The sequence below is a fragment of the Sturnus vulgaris genome, chromosome 3, assembly GCF_052056855.1.
Source record: "Sturnus vulgaris isolate bStuVul1 chromosome 3, bStuVul1.hap1, whole genome shotgun sequence".
NCBI lineage: Eukaryota > Metazoa > Chordata > Aves > Passeriformes > Sturnidae > Sturnus > Sturnus vulgaris.
This window is the reverse complement of record NC_142245.1, coordinates 55,007,426-55,027,968: the sequence shown is the minus strand read 5'-3', so window position 1 is coordinate 55,027,968 and position 20,543 is coordinate 55,007,426. Positions and strand designations below refer to the sequence as shown.

The following is a 20,543-nucleotide window of genomic DNA, read 5'->3' as shown; positions in this document are numbered from 1 at the left end:
CCTAGAATTGCCTTGGGTGTTGTCTGAATATGGCCATTATCAAATCATAATGTCTACCCAGATGAGGAACTGTAAAGGCCCTAGGCATCAGTAGGAGTCCTTAACAGCTGCCTGCAGTTTAGACCTGCATATCAATTTCCACCTTGGAGAATCTGCTGCAGTATTATAAGGTGAATAGACACTGTGTGTATTAAAATTTGGATTAGTGGCTCAACCAAAATGTTCACTTTCCCTCCCTCTCTCTCTCTTTGTCTCTCTTTTTTCACATTAATAAACTTGCTATCTCCATCTTTTGTTGGTAAACTATATAAAAATGCAAATGATCCAGAATCCAATTAATTTTTGGAAGGTTGCAGCTGTTTTGGGCCCTATTCACAAAGACATGTGGTGTGCGTGCGTGCGTGTGTGTGTGTACGCGTGTGTATGCATCTGATTGCGAAGAAAATCAGGCCTTATTATTGAAGCCTTGACTCTCAAAATTTGAGCTATTGTTCTTTGCCAGTGCTGATGCAAACAGATAATTTCCAAATTGTATTCCACGTTTATTAAAGTGGTAGAAAATGTGGCTAATTTCAGACAAAGCTGAGAAAAGGTGGAGCTTGAGAGCTGAAATAGGAGATCTGGGAAATCTGTTTCTATTACAACAAAGAAAAGTTTATCTAATATCTCAAAAAGCATTAATTACTGTGAGGCACAGGCGAACACATTGTGGATTTCTTCATCTGTTTTGTCATTCTTCATTGCTTTATTCTACTACTGTGAGTTGTTTGGCTTCATTTGGTGTTTTGTTTTGGGGTTTTGTTGGGTTTTTTTTGCTTATAGCTAATGTGTAGTTATGAAATTGAGACCATCTCGGGAATATTTTTCATTACCCCAGCCCAGGCTTTGAACAGAAATTTGTCAGGGCCAGACAGTTTGAAGCAACATATATAATTGTTCCCATTACTGGTTGAATTCGGGCAAGACACTCAGGACTGATTTTTCAATCCATATTTTTATATTAAAGGGCTCCATTTATGGCTTCCCAGTTTGCACCTGAAGCTGAAGCAACAAACATCAAAACACATAACATTAACAACACTGTGAGCACATAGGTCTTGATCTCCTGTGTATCTGCTCCCTCACATTAATATGTTACCCATGAGCAACCAAATCAACAGCATCTAATTTTCTATTATATTTATGTCTTTGTCTGCTCTTGTCTGCCTTCTCTACTGTCTAATACAGGTTCAGTATATTTCTGTCACTGGCATATTACTCTCTCTCCTCTACCTAGTGAAGCCCAAAGGAGTGTAATATCCATGAGACCTCTTCCCCTGTGCTCTTCTATCTATCTGTTTAAGTTGGCAAACAGTTCAAAATTCATGCAACTGGAGGGAGACAGGGCTGACTACAGCATGATCATAGACCAGGCTGAAAAGGCAATTTTTCCTTACCTGCAAAAAATCTGGGAATCTTATTTCATTTATTCTTAAAACAAAGGTTTGGTATTTTTCTGTAACAGTCAATAAAGAAGTACAGGCACTGCTGATAAGGCAAGGTGAACTTAGAAACAAAATCTGTCATCTTTATTGTTACAAGCATTTGGTGAAATTAAAGCCATCATGGAAGTCCTACATTTCAGGTACATAGGAGCCTATTAGACATATGTAGAGCAAGCCCTTCTCAGTTGATTATAGTCAGCAGTTTCAGCAGCGAGTGCATGCAAGGCTAAATTCAGCCTTGTGCAGAGAGCTCGTGTTAGGTCGGAGCACCATATAAATCCCACTTGAGTTCTAAAAATAGAATTCCAAAGTGGAATTTAAAGCCCTGTGATAGCGTCTGGTACAGGCAAGAATTTAAGGAAGAGGAGGCAATTTTTGCCAAGGTTGTGATAGCCTCTCTAAACACAGTCTCCCTCACACCAACCCACAGAGGCAGCAATCAGGCCAGTTCCACCGAGCATGGCTTTTCACTGAATAGGGTGCTGAGGTGCCCTGATTGATAAGAATAGGCTCCTTTATGGGCAATAAACTGAAGGTTGTTCTCTTCCCTGGGACAGAGCTAAAGGTTTGATCAGATAACTGGGGCTTTAAGTTAAATATTTTACAGGGAAAGCTTTTCTTCTTTTGGGTTTGTTGTGGCTGATAAGGTACAGAGATAATGCATATTGGGAGCACTGATAACAGGAAGAATAAGCAGATCTACAGCAAGAAAAATGGCAGAGAGGCTCCCATCCCGAGCACAGTTCTGGAAAGCCTGGGAGAGGAGAGATACAATCGATAAGGTTATGTGTGGATCAGCTGTAACTGCTTGTCTTTCTGCCAAAGCAGCCTTCAGCATCAGAGCCCTGCAGGAGAGCAAATCATGGCAGGGTGAAATCAGGGTGTAGTCCTTGTACAGGATACTTTATTTCCACTGCCATGTAATAGTCTCTGAATAAAGAGCAGTAAGGGCTCAGGTGATGTCTTCATTCAGAAGTCCCCAAAAAGCACCAAACAGTTCCCAGAATTGCAGCTCTAGTAGGACAGAGAGCAAACTCTCCTGCTACTTTCTGTAGTCTGGAACACAGAAATTACTGTGATATATAAAGTCTTAAAACTGAGAGGGTCCTTGCCTGCAAGGGAGAAGAATTTAGAAGAGTGTAAGTAACAGCTCCATCTGCTGATGCCATCTTTATAGCAATTTATTTAAGTCTCTTTTATATAGCCCCCTTGCCTTCCCAGCCTTCTTTCAAATTTAGATCCTTTTCTTCTTTCCCAGTTGGCATCATTATCTGAAATAATTCAGATTTCATTGTCATGAACAAAGTATAGATATTTCTTTAAGGTAGCAACTACACTGGAAGATTATTGGAGATCCTGGCAAATAGTCCCAGATCACTAGATAAGGTGATCTCTGTCATAATTCATTTGAGAGTAGAAAGAGGAAAAGTCTCTCCCTCCTGAATAAGAAATGTCCTGTTATAAGTAATCAAAGAAAATAAATTGAGTCAATGTGAGTCAAGAAGAAATATCTGAAACGATATAATTTTCTTACAGGGCCTACGTCTGTAATGTGTGCATTGCTTTCTGCCAGGACTAGTTAGACTTAATGAGTATTGACAGGAAGTTCAGATATCTACCACTTGTCTGAATTGTACAACACGTGTGTTATTCATTCCCTCGTCTTAGTTAATCAACCGCATTTTGAATATCCCAGCTGCAGCAATATTTTAGAAGAATGTAAGAGCCATTAGTAGTAAGGCCAAAGGCTCAACACCTATTTCTGTATGACACTTGCCCTTGCTGCTTTCCAGATTTCAGCTATGTTCATCCTGGATAGATGTGGTCACTGTGTGTTCATAACTCTCAGCACATGACAATCTACTTGCTTGATTTCCCCTTTTAGTCTATGCATCCACAGAATCAGGAAATTATTTTTACATCTCTACCACTGTGTTTGTTTTAAATATGGTTCTTAATATCTTCATTTGATGTTCCCTGGTTTTCATGCGGGAAGGATCAAGATCCATCCTTTTCTTTGTGCTCATGTTTTCTCAGATTTCTGTCATATTCTTGCAGGTCATCCTTCTTTCCAGGATAACGTGTGCTAGCAGCTCCTGTTGTAGTTGCAGAGTGGCTTTCCCTAATATGATGGCTGCTTTTACCGCTTTGATCATTTTTGTTGCTTTTCTCTGAAATTTTCTCTTTTACTTGTATCATTTTTGAAAAAGGGGGACCTGACAGTATTCAGCACGCACTATTCAGTGTGGGGTTGAGTGATGGTTTTCTGTAGCAGCACAGTGATGTTCTCTGTTTTGTTCTTCATTTATTTCCTAATGTTTTCTAACATTTGACTTGCCTTTGTGACTGCTATTAAGCATCAGGTTGACATTTTCGTAGGACTATCTGTCATAACCCCAGATCTATCTCCTAAATAGTAATGATCAACTCCATCATATTAATATGTGGAGTTAGAATTGGTTTTCCCACGTGCATTGCTTTCCATTTATCTACAGTGAATTTCATTTGTCACTTAATTGCCCAGTCACTCAGACTCATAAGGTTCCTCTGTAGGCTTATTTGGTCGCTGCTTCCCCTTGCTATCTTGAACAGCTTTGTATGCTCATCAAACTTCCTGAATTTCCTATTCACCTACTTTCCCAAATCACTTATGAATACAGTGACTATTCCAGTTGCCAGCTCAGATCCCACTGGAACTGCAAGGGTGAAACACACTCCACTGCAAAAATTATTCATTCCCTTTTTCTCTGTTTTCTCTCCATTAAACGGTTTCTTATACATGTAGGGACTTTCCCTTTATCCCATCACAGCTCAGCTTTCTTATAAACTTTATATGAAGGATTTTTTAGGAGACCTTTGGAAATCCAAGTAAATTATGCCAAGTGAACTAACACCATCCATATACATTGATCTCTTCAGAGAATTCTAGTAAATTTGGAAGATGAGACGAGAAGTCCATTATAAAAGCCATGTTGACTTTCGCAAGTTTGTCAAAGTTATTACCTCTTCTTTCTTAGGCTATTAATAATTTTATAAGCTGGCAAATATGATATCTTCAGAATTATTCCAACAAGTGTTTCTTGGAACACCATCTGGGAAGTGGTTTTTTTGATGGCTAGACAGTAGTAATACTTTCCCTGGCATATGTGTTTTTTCCATGCTGAACCCAGTCCTCTGTGCTATTTGATGGACACCACAAAGACAGGTGTTCCACTCAGTGTGAAGAGACTGCAGCACTCACTGCTTGGAGGCATCTGCATGGGTGCTCCTGTGTCATCTCTACACAGCAAGAAGACCCAGTCATCTCAAATGCCTTAGTGACTTCTGTCACTCACGTTAGCAACAGCACAGGGTTGAGAAAGGTGATGTAAAATTCTCCCCAAAAAGGTCGTTTGTAATCCATGCACCTAAAATGTTATGCTAAATATTTATGAGTGTTAAGTACTGTCACTTTATCTATTTACTTTTTCTATTTTGCATAATGCAGCAATAACCTATTGATTTGTCATGATATAAATATAGCACTAGGAATAAGTCCTCTCTGTTAAATCTACCATCATTTTATTCTGCTTGGTAGAAAAGACAGAGGAAACAGTGATGAAAAATACCAAGGAAAAAATACATTTTTAAGGGTTATTTTTTTTGTGTGTGCATGTGTCTGTACTCTATTAATGTGCCATCTGCTGCTAGGACATAGATTCATTTACCATTACAGTGTTCTAACATGATTACCTTTTTTCCCCCCTCAAAAGCCACAAAGGGGCTAAATATAGATTTACTTAAAATTCTAGGAAAAGAGACGGTCTTTGCCTTAGACACAATGGTTCTCTTGATTTTGAGAGCATTACCACTGGCATTAAATGTAATTTACTTTATCTGATGACAGTTTGCTGAACAAGATCTTAAGTTTTAATAGGATCAGGACATAGATGGTAAGTGGAGAGAAGCATTGTGGGTGGAATTCATCCCACCCCATTACCCCTTCTTTAAGTAAGAACAAATTGAGCACAAAGAAGATATTACACTATATGCAGGAGGTGGGCCGAGTTAGAGGGCATCAGCACATCCAGTCTCCAGGCTGGAGCAGAGTCTGATGCCCTGCTGCATTTCCCCTGGTGGGTTGTTGCCCTGCTGTAGTACAGTTGTGAGCTCATTACTCAGATATATGCTCCTCTCCTCTCTATTCACCACTGCACTTCTAATTACCCTCTAGTTTATGATAGCTACTACAGGCTCATGCAGCAGCTCGGGGTACCTGTTCTGTCAGCCATCCACCATTTACACAGCAGAACCTTTTTTTTAACGTCTCATACTATCACGGGTAAATTTCATAGTATGATAAAGCCCTTCACCAATCAAAGCACCAAGTGTTAGAGGAGAAATTGGTTTCTCATTCAGAGTTATGGGACTATTATGACCTCCCACATTACTGCTGGTTCATTTGCAATCAGCTTTTTCATTATCTTTCAGCTACACCGGACCAGAATTATGTTAATTGCCCATTAACTACAGTTGGGTGATTCATTTATTCTTTTAATTTAGAGTATCGAAAATGGATCTAACCTCTATTTTGCTTTTAAAACTTTCTGATACAATCTCTGCCATTACTGAGGTGAAAGTAAAAACAAGATATCAATAAGACCATGTCCTTCACAGGGTATGGAGCCTCTGTGGGCAGCACAACATCCAGTATTTCTTGCAAAGTATTCTGCTAAGAATGACAAGTAGGTTGATCACATGAGTTCCTTTCTTTTTCTCTCCTTTTCTGCTGGTGTAGATTTTTCTGCATGTATACTGAAGTGTCTCTATTTTGTTTTTCACTATGTTGTTTCTGCCTCTTTTAAAGGATTTGGCCTCTCAAAATTATCCCCTACCTAGCAAAAATTTGGATACGCCTTCCACATGGCAAGCTTGTCAAACATCTGTGGAGTTTTCTGCAGTTGGGATGTGTAGCCAGTCTTACCCAGGGTGAGAGTAGATGAGAAGGAAGACAAGTGTCAGTGAGGGATGGAGTCACTGGGGCAGCTGGAAGGTCTGGAGAAAGACTTTGAAATGCAGAAGGAGGAAAAAGGAAGGTCATGTTGGATCACACAGGTATTTTGGTGAAGCCAATTTCAATTATAATTTTTAATGGACCAAGTCAGATGAGCACTTGGAGGTATGCTTTTCTGTGACATTAAAAGCAGGAGCAACTTTGAAAAATCTGACATTTGACATGACAAATTTTCTGTTTTTTTAACTGGAGTTTTTGTAAAAAAAGGAAAAGTAAGGTACACGGAGGGAGCCTCGAGGTATGAAAAAAGCAAATAGGCAGTGTTTTACTTTTATCATTCCTGGGGGATTTAAAATTACTTTGAACGTTAGATTGCAAATACTATGCACTTAAACCATAATCATTTTCAACTCAAAAATGCAATGAAATGGATGTGGGGTTTTTTTAGTTACATAGATAGATATAAGTATTTATGATAAATGTCTATATTTCACAATGTAGAAAGTCAAAATTCATCTCTTTTTTTATTCCTTCCCTTTTTTCTCTCTGCTTTTTAGTACTCTGCTTTATTCTTTCATTTTCTTTCTACAGGTTTTTGTTGCCTATCCTTCTCTAACATCTGTTCTCTTTTCTTACAATTAACTTACAATTTTCTCTTTTCTATACATCGTCCAAGTCTGACTTTTCAAAGCTTGTACAAATCTCTTCACATTAAAATCAACTGTATTTTTGTCACATCAACTCAGAATTGCAGGACTATGAAGAAAGTATCACTGGTTTACTGTTAAACCCTTGTTTTTCAACAGAATTAATTTGGTGGGCATTACTGTTGTTTTGTTTTGATTTGTGGGGAATTTAATTTGTTTTTGTGGAGGGTTGAGGGTTTCTTTGTTTTTGTTTTTTATGGGGTTGTGGTTTTGGGTTTTTCTATTTGTTTATTTGCTTATGTTTGATTGGTTTGGGTTTTTTCTCTCATCTCAGAGAAAGATTTGTAAATAAAATAGAAGTGTGTAGATCTTTATTCTTCTGAATGCTGAAGGGTTGCCTGCACAGGTAATTTAATTTTTGAGAGTTTTCATGTCAATATATTTTTTGTCAAAAAGACACAGAGTAGAAATATGTCTTAAGCCATATTCTCATTTCCATGTTACATGATTTGTCATTTCTCAGCATGGCAAAGCCCACAGTATCAGTCTAACAGTCAGTGTCACACAAGCCATATACAAAAATCACAAATTTGTTTTCTGCTCAGCCATTTTCTACTCATTACCATGAATGACATCTATGAAGAGCAGGTGTGGCTCCCATAGTCCCTGGTTCAGAGGTTAATTCAACATCTTAAAACATGGTTGCTGCTTCCAGCAGTCTCTTGAACTTCTGTTTTTATGTAGCATCACTTCCCAAGCTCACTCTTGTTCTCCTAATCACAGTTGTCATCTTTTTGGGAAAGGGTAGCAGCCTTGTAGATTAATTACCTCTGAATAGTGATCGGAGCATCCAAACCACTTGCTGGTCTCACAGCATCTTTATAGTGAATCACACCACCCTGCTCATGAAGCAAAGCAGTATCATGTTGTAAAGACATAAATTCAGACAAAGGGGCAGCTAGAAGGAAGGGATAGCACAGATAAGCAGAGCAGCCCGAGTGTGGCTCAGCCTCTCAAATTTTCTCCAGTATCTTATATTAATGCAAGAAAAATAGTTTACTGAGACAATGAATCTGCAATGATTAAAAAAAGTGTAAAAGATTACACTTAAAAAAAATACAATTACAATTAATTTTTAAAAATTATGATAAGTGGCTCCAAGAACCAGTAATTTAGCTGCTTTTGCATGGGCAGACTGATTTTTCACCCCAAGTTTTAAAACTCGAGAGCCTAGAAGTGCTTAACAGAGCTGCTCAGGTGTGTCAGGTGTGTGTCTGCTGGAACTTGTTGATTTTATTTACACACACACACGCACACACACACTGGGATTAGCTCCATTGGTCTGACCATGATGCCAATAACACCAAGGTCGTGGGTTTGATCCCTGCATGGGCCATTTGGACTCAATGATCCTTGAGGGTCCCTTCTAAATCAGAATATTCTGTGATTCTGCATTCAACACCTTCTGAACTGAGGTTCTACTCCCTGATTGGGATTGAATGATTTATCCATTCCTAAACTATCTATATTTAATCATCACAGTGATCTATGTTATAATACTGTCTGTGTGGTAAAACATGCAGAATATAAGACATGGAGAGAGTTCAGCTTTGCTTCTGGAACCTGAATTATTTCATTGCTGACAATTTTATTTTTAAAATGTAAACTTAAGTCTTGACTTAACGTTTTTAATATCATACCGTTCTATGTTTTATTAAGCGTTGATTTTCGGGTGATAAGTTCATTTACCTATGAACTATGGAGAGGGGAAAAGGGCGATGTTCCCGGGCGCTGTAAGAGGGAGCAGCATTTTTCCACATACGGATGCTGCTCTCTGCTGGAACACTGCAGCGCTGCAGCTCCGCTTTCTCCGGCGTTAATCCTCGGGTGACTCGTCCCAGCCTCACCGGAGGAGACACAGGCAAAATCAGGTTGCTGTCCTGATTTACAGGCTGGCTTGCTCTAAATACCAGCTGCAGTGTTTTCCTGGTTGCCCTCCCCCTGGAAAATATGACATCTGAGAGGTATCCCTGGCTTCTCTGCAAGGCTCTAAGAGCAAAGCAAGGCACAATTGCCCCTCCTAATGCGTGACAGTGATGCTGCACAGAGCCCTTCTTACCTTCATCTCAGCCCTGAACCCGCCTAAGAAGCTGGTCCAAACCCTCACTTCCCTCTGTCTTTCTTTGCTTGCATGGATACGATCTGCTTGGGTCTAATTCCAGTTCTAGCTTTCATTTTTTTCTCTGAAATCTGTCCCCTCTCTTTGTCTGTCTTCTTGGCAACCTGTCCTTTTCAGGGTGACTGTCTAGCTCGGGAGGAGAGCGAGCTGACTGGACTTGTCTGTAAGATTAGGGCCAGCCACTGGGGTTTGTAGTCCTGATGTTCAAAGATTTCACTCTTTCTGAATTTAGTTTATACAAGACGACTTTTTAGCCATAGTTTAGAGGGTAAGAATAGAGCTGTGAAATAACGTAATGCAATGCAATCAACATGCCAAAAAGCCAAAATAAAGTGTAATTTATGCCAATTTGTACTACCTTGATGGCTAAGCCCAGCAGAATATATTAACAAATGATACTTCTACATGATGCCATCTGCTATAATTTAATGTATAATCATGCCTTTAGTACAGAATACTAAAGGATAGTTTAAAAACTTGTAGAATGTATCTCAGAATTACAGTAATTTCTTTGATCCCAATTATGCCTCATAAAGCTTTGTTGATTTGGTTTTTTTCTTTCTTAAAGTGTTAGGCTGTTTTCATAAAGGAACATTTGATTCTGGTTTGCAGACTGCATAAACAGAAGGTCTCATAGGATAATCAGCCATAGTTATCCTCGTGCTGCAAGATGTAGTCCTCCTATTGGGCAGAAATAAAGCAGGATATTTACTGTATGAAGAGTTATTACATGTAAAGGTACAAAATTCAGTTTCACATTTTGTGGTAAGAACAGAACAGCTTTCTCAGGGGACTCAGATCTGATTTTGAACCAGCCTGCGCTATTTTAGTGTTTGCTGCAGAGCCCATATGAAGCCTGTCATTTTAAACCGGCATAAAATATGGAGCTTTCTTAATATTTGAGTTCTAAATACAGCTTGATGGGGTTTAAAACACAGAAGAAATGTGTTCTATCCTCTTTAGAAACAGATTTGTTGCTACTTTCCCCGTATAGTTTCATTATATTGGTTTTAAGGGTTCTTGTTATCTTTAACAAAATTTTTGTTTACTGTCGATTTAGAAAATTATTGAAAAACAAGTTCTTGAACCTTTCCAAAATAATCATCTCATGCAAAGGATCAGTAGATTCAAAAACTCTAAGTGATTGTTTCTAAGGTATAAAACAAGTTTATACCTTTCAGCTGTAACTCAAATTATTGTGAACATTTTATAGTAATTTGGGCTGTGGCAAATGTTGATTTTTGTTGTTTATCTCCAAGAAACGAGGAAATAAAGCAATGTATTATAATGTTTTGCTGCCATCTGCATAAAGACATTCTGGAACCTCAAGTATGCACTGGGCAAACAAATATATTTGACAATATCTCCCAAATCAAGAAGTTGATTGTTGCAAAAATTATCAGAAATAGACATGCTACATTAAGATCTAGAGATAGAATATGACCAAGAGATCACAGTAGGGAAACTTTTTACTTGTTAATTTCTTTCAGTGTTCAGTTTTTCTTTTAAAAGAATTCTTAGAAAAAAATGACAAATATATTACCCGAAAGTGTGGTTGCTATGGATGTATTCATAGTGTTCTAGCACAGATATTTTTTATCTTGTATAACCTGAAAAAAAAACCACATGAAAAGTTTCTTTTAAATTCCTAGGCCATACACATTAGCATGAAAGTTAAACCAGTTTATACCAGTAGAGGATCTTATATGGTTTACAGTATCCTCCAGTTTAATTGTTTGATATAGTTTTTCAAGAAGTTTTCCAAGAACAAGAAAATAAAGATATTGATACACAGGCCTTAGGAAGCAATTAAACAAGGACTGCTTTCTGGAAAAAAAAAAAAAAAAAAAAGAGTGAAAGGTAGCTATGAACATATTTAGCCTGAAAAATCAGAAAGAATTTCTCAGTTACAAGGGAAACTCATTCTGGAACAGATTTTCAGTGGGTTTAGTCAGAACAGCAGCAACTATATCCCATCAATTTATGAAGAATATAACATGGTCTTTGCACTAAGAATCTTGAGAACCTCTTCCAGCGCTGTGTCCCTAGAAATGAAGTGTGTATTTGTAGAGGGAGCAGTTCACAGTAAATGGCCAATATTTTTTAACCACTTATTTCCATTGGTTTTCCCTCCTCTTAGAAGCACAAGCTTAGAAAAACCTTCAGGCACCTGTGGATCTGGATACCCAATCTTAACATCACAGCCCAGGCTGTAGTTTTGAACTATGCTATATCCAGCACAGCACCTGACAGTGATAATGGAGTGTCTTCTCGTTACACAAGTTTTCTTTAATTAAAGGAAATTGAAAGTTTTGCTCCTAATGTTCCCCTCTTATCAGCAACTGGTGGAAACAGCAGATTCCTGGGTGTTGACCTTCCTGTTACCTTGAGGTATGTCTCCTACTTGCCCTGAATTTCCTGTTCCTCCCTGGATTTTTACAGCACTGTTGGGACACAGATTTGGTTCCTTATTTATCAGCTTTCCTTTTTTTTAAAGTATTAAACCTGCAGGATTATGATCAAACTAACTGTGGAGCTAACTTTGGTTTTGGAAGGTGCTGGAAGAAACATCCCCATGTATGATGCAGAATAATCTCTTGCCCCGTAACCAGATCAGCTATAAAACCTTGATCTGGATATTATTTTCCTCCCGTGGCACATTTTATGGTAGCTGCAAGTTCTTCTGTATTTATAATGTCTTTCTTTTTCCTCATCTGCATTCTGGCAGATTTGAGCAGGCCTAAAGGTCACTCTGCATGTAGCCACAGTAGCTTTTTAAAAACCTTTGAATGCTAATTCTGTTCTGAACTGCTTTGCATTTGCATATTTGCTTAATCAGAAGTGTATAAGGTCAGCACAGGAGTTTCATTAGGATATTCATGGCTAAAACTGCTCTCCTCATCACTTCTCTTAGTGTGTTCAGCCCAGCTCTGCACAGGTTGCACACCACCCCCATGCCCCTGCTGGAAGTGACAGTGGAGATAAAAACAGATCCAGAAACAAGTAGGAAGGCTGAAACCCTCTAGCAAGTAAGGGGGCAGAGAGAGCTTGTATATGCCAACTATGTTTTAGGCTGTGCTATTTTAGCTACTGAGACAATCAAAACGAAGTCTGTTTGGGAAAGCAGAAGCACAAAGCAAAGATAAGGAAGCTAAGAGCTCCAGATGGCTGGAAGCAAGCTGTTTTAAAGGAAACTTAATTGTTAGTCAGCAATGATGGAAGACTACCATGCTTCTGGTGCTGGATTCAAATTTACCCCAAGGAATATTCCTTCCAAGGAGGCAGTATACTGCAGAAATCTGCAGTACCACCTAATAATTGACTCCCACTCGTGTAGCTGTTCTATCAAACATATCAGTTTCAGGCAGCTTGGTATGAAATAGTAACCTTTGCACACCTTTCCTTTTAGTATGTCAGTGAGTATTCAGTGTCCCTAGTCTCATCATCTTTCACATTCACCTGCTGCCCTGCTAAGAATTTTCATTTTACATTTAGTCCACATTCCTCACCCACTGCAAACATCCCTTTCTTCCATCCTCAGCTGCTTCTACCCTGATTTCTTCTACCAGTCACAGGTACAAAGCCGAAGTGTACAACTATTTCATAAAATAAGAGTGAATTTAGAAATGGGGAAGAGAAAATGCTAACAGATGTATTAAAGAAGACAGGTACATGACTCTTCTAGAACATGAAAAACTAATGAATGTCAGGAAGTTGCACTGCAACATATGCCATACAAATGTTTGACCTTTTGTACCTCTGCCTACCAAACATCTCTCATGTTAATTTGGCTGGAAGGACACAAAATGGCCTTGTATAATATTTCCCTTACCTGTTTTGCTATTAACCACACACATTGACTTCTATATGGGATGCGAAATAGTGGAAAAACTCTATTTCAGTCCAAGTGCAAGTAGTACCAGACAGATATTCTGCACAGAAATCTTCACTACCTTGTGAACAGACAATCATTTCTTTTTGTGACAACTCAGAGCTATAGAAGAGATAGTTAAGGCTCTCAATTTTATATTTCAGAATGAATAGGAACTTTGGAGTTTACAGCTACTGAGCATTAGGGATAACTGCAAAGGCTATTTTGTGAAGGCATTTGAATGCTATTTCCTCAAAGAAGGGAGATGTTAATAGAAGATTTCTATTCAAATTATAAGAGGATGTTACAGTGACTGTGGAGGCAATATAAGAACACTTGTAGTTCTGAGAGTACAAAGACCATTAGTATAGTTGAGAGGAATTAGAAAACGTACATGTAGACAAACTGAACATCTGCTAAAGATGAGATGGCTTTTTAAATGGAAAGTAGAATAATGCTAGCAGATGGCCAGTAGGACAATAAAAAAAAAGTAGGAGTTGATTCCAAACATTGTCTTACAAGAATAGATTCTGGTGTTCATTACATAATATTTTGGTCAGATTTATTCTTCAACATTTTCTAAAAAATAATTATTGTATCTCTGCCATTCTCATACCTTTCTCCTTTTCTTATCATTTACCCTTCCTCTAAAGTTTCATATTTCACTGGTTCAAGCTTTGCCTGTGTTGTGGTGAGATTCCACTGACTGCAGAAGTTTTGGTAAAAAGTGATAAAACCCTGAAGAATTTAGCTTGATATGAAAGTAACTGTAATGAGTTTTCCTGTTTGTTGAGGTCATGATTTTTACAATAAAAGGTCACAGATCTATCTTCACCAAGATCATGGCTTGCTTGCCCCAAACTGGTCCCCATCTTCTACCTTGTACACTGTGTCAGCCCAAGCTGAGGAATTGTGATGCACTAGGTCAGGGAGCCAGAGCAGCTGGGAAATAATCCTTTTGGGAGAAATTATCTTTCAGCTTGAACTGTCACTCAGCTTGATACTGCTAGCTGAGCTGAGGGCATGGCAAAGGACGCGGCTTCAGGAAAAAGAGACTTACAGGCTATTTTTTCATGCAACAGTATTCTCTCAAATAAATGTCCCATTAAAGCCTCAAGTGAAGCTAGAAGCAGTTGTAATAGGAATAAGCAAATGTTCAAGGTTGGCACATCACTAGAGACAGGTCATAAGTAGAACAAATACATCCCTACTCTAGCCCAAACCTTCTCTTTTGTCAGAGTCTAAACCTAGAAACAATCTGTTTTCTTAACAACATTTGAAATGACACATAGTAGGAAAAAGCTCATCATTCTTGAGAGATTTTTGCCCTTGAAAATATTTGGGCTGAAGTTTTTGCAGTTTATGTGATTTTTACCATTATTGCACTCAGACTGCTTTTGTCATTTAGCCTTGGATTTGAAGAGCCAAATACAAGCTGTGTACACACTCCCTCCTCACTTCTGCCTCCCCCACCTGTAGGTACAGACAATGGAACAGACTGGAGGAGTTGTTTTTCATACAACAGAGTCTAGATTTATGAACCTTTAGCTTGTGATAGAAGGTTATATGTTAGTTTATGATGATGAATAAGCAAAGAACAACTGCAGAAAACCTTCGGTATTATTTTCCCCTTTGTTTCCCTGACTATAGAGACATATTCTTGCCAATTATCTCAGGGATCTCTGGTGACCAACAGGACACTATAAAAAAACTACACACATACATGATTAAGTAAGCAAACAGGAAAAAACCCACGAAATTCTACTGTTAGTTCAAAATTTTTAATAGTTTTCTTTAGATGATAAAACACTCTGGTTCCACTTACACAAGATAGTCCCTAGATTATTTCAAAGAGAATGTCAGCTTCTCTATTAAAGAAGCGTGGGCAATACTGCAATAAGCTGCTTGTGTAATAAAGGATTTTTCAGGAACATTTCTTTAGTTTAATGGCAATAGAGCTTACAAGTGCTAAAGATCTGGCAACTCACGAACTAGTCTGTCTGTCTAGAGCTCAGCAAGGAAAAGACTTCTGAAATAGAAATCTTTTGATCTTAAAATGACAAGATCTGAATAGTAAAACCCCCTCTCATAAGAAACACGGGCTGTAATTATGGCACATCTATTATTTAAAATGTTCTTGAAAATTCACATAAAAGCTCTTCAAAACAAAGTAAAGCATTAGGTCAGGGAGTGGTCTGCAATATTGGGAAAAAAATTAAATACATTTCTGCCTTCTTTATTCAAGCATTTGCTTGAGATAATTGCTATGCAATATATAAAATCTTTGGTCCAAATGAGTTGATTCCTTCCCTGTAAAATTTTTTAATTTATTCTGTTTTGTTTCAAAGAAGACCCCGTGCATGCATCTGCAAAACCTTTGCTGAGGCTCGGGTCTTTCCCTTCCTATACAGCCTCCACCCTGGACAGCTGAGCTGCATTTCTGCCTGATGGTTGGCAAATCTGGCAGAGTCACTGTTAACATGTTAGCCACAGCTATTATAAACAAAATTCTGCAGTGTAACTGTCTCACAGCAGACATCAATTAACCTAGGAAAATGAGTGAGCTGGAGCTTAGTCATATTTGATAATTAATGTGTGATGATTTCCAACGAAAATTAATATAGTGATGGAGTAAAACATATGGAATAATGCTTAAGCTTACATCAAAGGCAAATATTGAATACATTAGGATACATTATCTCTAGTCTTTCTGGAGTATACATTATGTTCTGTTAAGATGTGATGTTCTGAATTTCTGCCTGGGCTTCTCAGAGAATTTGTGTGATGGCTCACAAATGTGTTCCCCAGTGCCCTCCTCTCTAGCACTCTTCCAATTCAGCTATCATTTTTTTGTTTCAGATGAAGCATTAACACTCATTATCTGTCAGTGGAATAAAAAAAGAAAACAAAACAAAACCTTTAAGACCCAACAATCTTTTTTTTTTTTTCAGATGAAACATCTTTCCTGGGTGACACTTCTGATGTTATCAGTAGGAAAAGCCTTCAAAGAAAATGGGTATCAAGCCTGAAACATTACATAATGCTCAGTTGAAAGACAAAGTGTTTTCTGGAATTTTAATTTTTTTTAAGCAGCTGCCTTTAAGTGAACACAGCCATCACTGTTATGAAATATTCAGAGCCTCATACATATCAAACAGAGACACAGTTACTAGGGCAAACAAGCTCACATATCCATTAAACAAACCCTTAGAATTTTTCCTGAGCCCACTCTAGCTCCTTACAATACCACTAGTTTTAATTGATTTTTACCCAGTCCCCATTTGTTCTCTTTTTTATGGTAATTTTCAACTTTCCAGGACCCTGCCAGCTTTGTGGGGGAGCAGGTTAGTATGCAGTCACGGGACCCAGAGATTAAAAGACTTCTCCATGATAGGTCATTAGCCATTCCACTTGCTGCACCGTAGCTCATTTTCCCATTCCTAATTGATCACTCCATTGATCAGACATTACAGAGATGGCTTAGTAACCTAAGCCTTAGCTTTGAAACGCAGTAGACACTGCAATTACCTGAAAGTCTTCAAGGGTGCCTGCAATTTTCAGACAGTCAGAGGCTCAGTTAATCAAAGAGTCTGGCTAATGGAAAGGAGGGAGAAGAGCTGTTTCAGCTGGTTTCCCTAAGGCCAGGACTTTCAAGAGAGATGTGGAGAGAGAGTAGAAATGTGCCTGTAAAATTTTCTGTGCAAAAGTCTTGTGGGGTACCAGTGCATGCTGAGGGGAGATACAGAAGCCCCTGTGCTGAAGATGGGTTGGCATAACCTGCTGACAGGTGCAACGAGAACACTTGCTGAGCCATGCCCAGCAGTAGGGGTTGTTGCACCCAGGAGTTTCAAATGTTTCACAAAGTCTGTTCTGTTAAGATAAATATGGCATTAAAATGTGAGGTCTCTACTGTTTTCTCTGGCATTTCAGATCCTGCTAAATAATGTTTTTCCTCTGTATTTGCTAATTATTGCCCTACTGCTGGTTAATATGCATCATGCTCCAGGTGTGCACGTTGTCACAGGTATAGGTCATCTGCTCTGAAGACTGGTTTTCAGTGGTGTGCACATTGTGGTACAGAGGATAAGATATTTCCCTTTGAAGGCAGTTTATAAATCTTACTGGGCTTCTTCATGATGAAAGGCACTATAGATACATAAGAGATCAAAGCTTTGTAAAGATCAGTGGTATTTGTTTGCATGAGGTTTCTCTTTCTGTTCCTTCTGAGGATTTTGAGCTTCGAAGTTTCAGCTTTAAAGAAACTCAAAACCCAAAAGAAAACCCTAGCAAAACCCACTATGTTATACCTGGTTTGAGGTCAGGCCAGACAAGGGCCACAGGATTCCAACATGGACTCAAAAAGCTCTTCTCCAGCATTCCCTATCTGGTGGCAAAAGCTGGCAACCAGAAATTTGTTGGTCTTTCTTAATGACAGTAGAGTCTAGACCAGTAAGTTTTGGAGGGAAAAAATGCTACTTAGCAACAAAGAGGGAAAAACCAGCTTAATTCAAAACAAGTGTTTCTATTTTGGCTTGTCAGCCTGCTGGCAAAGTTATTATCATTTGTGAATATACAGTAGCAATTGGCCTAAAAATTCAGATGAATTTATTATACAATTTGTGGTACAGTTTTTAAGGTGCACTTTATTTTTCACTTAAATGTTTTAACATGGAGAATTTTGAAATATGCTTCTGCAGACATCTACAGGAATTGGGAATAGAAATCCAGTACATTAATTGAAAAGCACTGCCTGCAAAGCAGTTTTTGACTGCTATGTACCTTGATATCAGATTAGTCTTTGGCATCTAGTAAGTCGTTCCCATGATGTGAGCTTGATTTTCAACACGATCGCTGCAGTAAATTTTCTTAAATTCATAGTGTGTTCTAATAAATGACATAAAAAATAAACTTGTGACCCATATTTCTATAACCACACTATGGTCCCACAGGACATACAAAGACATTACAAATACAAATGCATAATGTAGCGAGGCAATTTTTTTAAAAGGTAGATAACCCTGTGTGCCCAATCTGAAAATCCTGCTCCTCTAAAGACCTGCAAAATAAGTACTTGCCAGTATTGTCTTTTTATCTATTATCAATAAAGCTCTTACTGTGAGCATCTAAAATCCACACATCTAAAACCACTTGTCTTTTTTTCCTTCATTACTTTCAAAGAAAAAAAAGGACCTAAATGAAAGGAGAAGGAAAAGTAATAAAGAGCTGGTATGGATCTACATATGTCTCTGTAGAACAACAGAGTATGAAAGCAATGAACCAGACCCAGATATATGAGTGAATCCCAGACTTTCTGCAAATCATCTCCACAGTACTCTTGAGATAAATCGTACCAAATAATAAATAAGCTGCGTAGCCAGGCAGAGTAGAGAACAATAACCTGTCCAGTACATTTTATCAATTTTAAGTCATAGTCCAACAGCTAAGGGGAAGGATAGGAATCAGTTATAGAGTTTAATCAGTTGCTATCGCTTGCAAGGACTCCAGAGGCCTTACAGAAAAGACGAATGCAAATCAAGTCCAGTGGTGCACAATAAAAGTAAGTTCAGTCTTGTGGTGAAAATGTTTCTTCTAGGGAAGGATACAGAAAATGTTTCTGTACTGGAAAAATCCAACCAACCATGAAAGCAAATGTTCCCATTCTGAGTTGGTTTTTGTTTTTTGTTTTTTTTTTTAAGGAAGAGCAAAGCAGAAAGCATTAAATTTGAAATAGGTCTGTACATCCCAGGAGGCTATCCTGGGGCATATCTGACACAGGAGGCACCCCTCTCCACAGTCAAAACTGCTCCCCCTTTATGTTAGATATTCTTGAACTTCACCCTTTCCTTTCTCAAGTGAATAGCTTGACCACAACATTGTCAGGCAGCTCCTCAGGTTTTTCCTTTCTCTCCAGTGTGATAACTATTGTGTTATTTACATTCACTGCAACAGCTTCAGCAGGAGCTAATGAGGCAGATGCTGTCCCTGCACGTTCCTAAACCTTACATATGGCAACAGAGCTTTTGGTCTGGAAAACCTTCCTGTGGCTGAGTGGGCTGTACTGCACAGCAACTGGCACTGACTGCTCAAACTCTGGAGTGAGTGAGTGAGTGAGTGAGTGAGTGAGTGAGTGAGTGAGTGAGTGAGTGAGTGAGTGCAGCACCTCCTCGGGACAGGACAGCCTTGTTGTGCCTCTGTGCCAGCAGAGCACAGGTGAGCCAGAGCGAGGGCCAGCAGCCATAGGGCAAGAACTGCACCCACACCCAAACACTCATTGTCAGCTGCCTCTTCCCTGCTCTGCTGATCATCACAGTAACACCTCAGGTTGGAAGGAGAGCAGGATCCACAGTTGTCAGGCTGATGAATAACTGAACTGATTCTCTTGAAGCTCCAATTAATAGCAAAAAGTCTTTCATAGAAACATGTGTCCAATTAAATAAAATCGATGATTATGAGACATAGAGGATTAAAAATTTCTTAAACTATCTGTGCAACAGACTACAAAATCTGATTTGTTCCCTTCCAGAATCTCAGGATAAGCCCCCAAATATGCCTGAATAAAATCTCTGCAAATAGCTTTATTTAAATGTGAAAGGAAAAATAACTTATCATGTTCACTCTATTCTAAGTTTTTAGTGCTCAGCACCCATGAAATGGATTGCTTATGATGAGATGATGTCTTTTTTGTGCCTTTCAAAGTCTGTGAAGAATGTCTTCCTGGTTAATAGGTTGATTTAAACTGTATATGCTCCAGAACATAAATATGATTATTTATCATACTTGCCCAAGATAATGACAGTAAAGAAGACAAGGCTGAAATTCTTTATGATTTCCTCTCTCCCACAGCCAGTGACATTCAGCACACAATACACAGATGGCATGCCATATAAAAGATCACATTAGCTGTTGAACATTTTTTCTTCCCATTAACTAATTTAACAATATGTCCACACTATGAAAGAAATAGACAAATTACAGAAAACTTCTGTCAGCCTAATCCCAATTGCTAAAATAGGCCATTTGCCCAGATGGGATTGTTTTCTGGCCTATCAGGTTTGAAACATCTAGAAATTCCACAACCACCAGCCCAGATTCTCACAGTGTTGATTCAGCTCTTCATCCTTAATTGCATTTCAGGCATGTAACTCTCTGGAGAGGTTTGACTGACAGCCTAAATATTGAAGGCTACTCCGTTCTGCGTGCCTGTTAGGTGACCTGAATTTTCTAAAACAATGAGCTCATAGGAACTGGTTTAAGTCAGCAGATGCCGTAGGTGACAAAAATCACAGCAAAAGCCCCTGAGATTTTTTTGCCAGTGGGCAGTGGACCAATTTAAACAAACATTCCCAGTTTGTTTTAATTTGCTACCTTC

The 20,543-nt window shown here is 38.6% G+C and overlaps 1 long non-coding RNA gene across 1 annotated transcript; it reads right to left on the bottom strand.

The window, feature by feature from the left end:
• Positions 1 to 7,594: 7,594 nt before the first annotated feature.
• On the bottom strand, positions 7,595 to 10,913 carry LOC148224345 (uncharacterized). The gene is made up of 2 exons (XR_015802865.1): positions 10,847 to 10,913; positions 7,595 to 9,984 (listed from the first exon to the last, which is right to left on the bottom strand). It is a non-coding gene; the product is annotated as an uncharacterized LOC148224345 (long non-coding RNA).
• Positions 10,914 to 20,543: the final 9,630 nt, after the last annotated feature.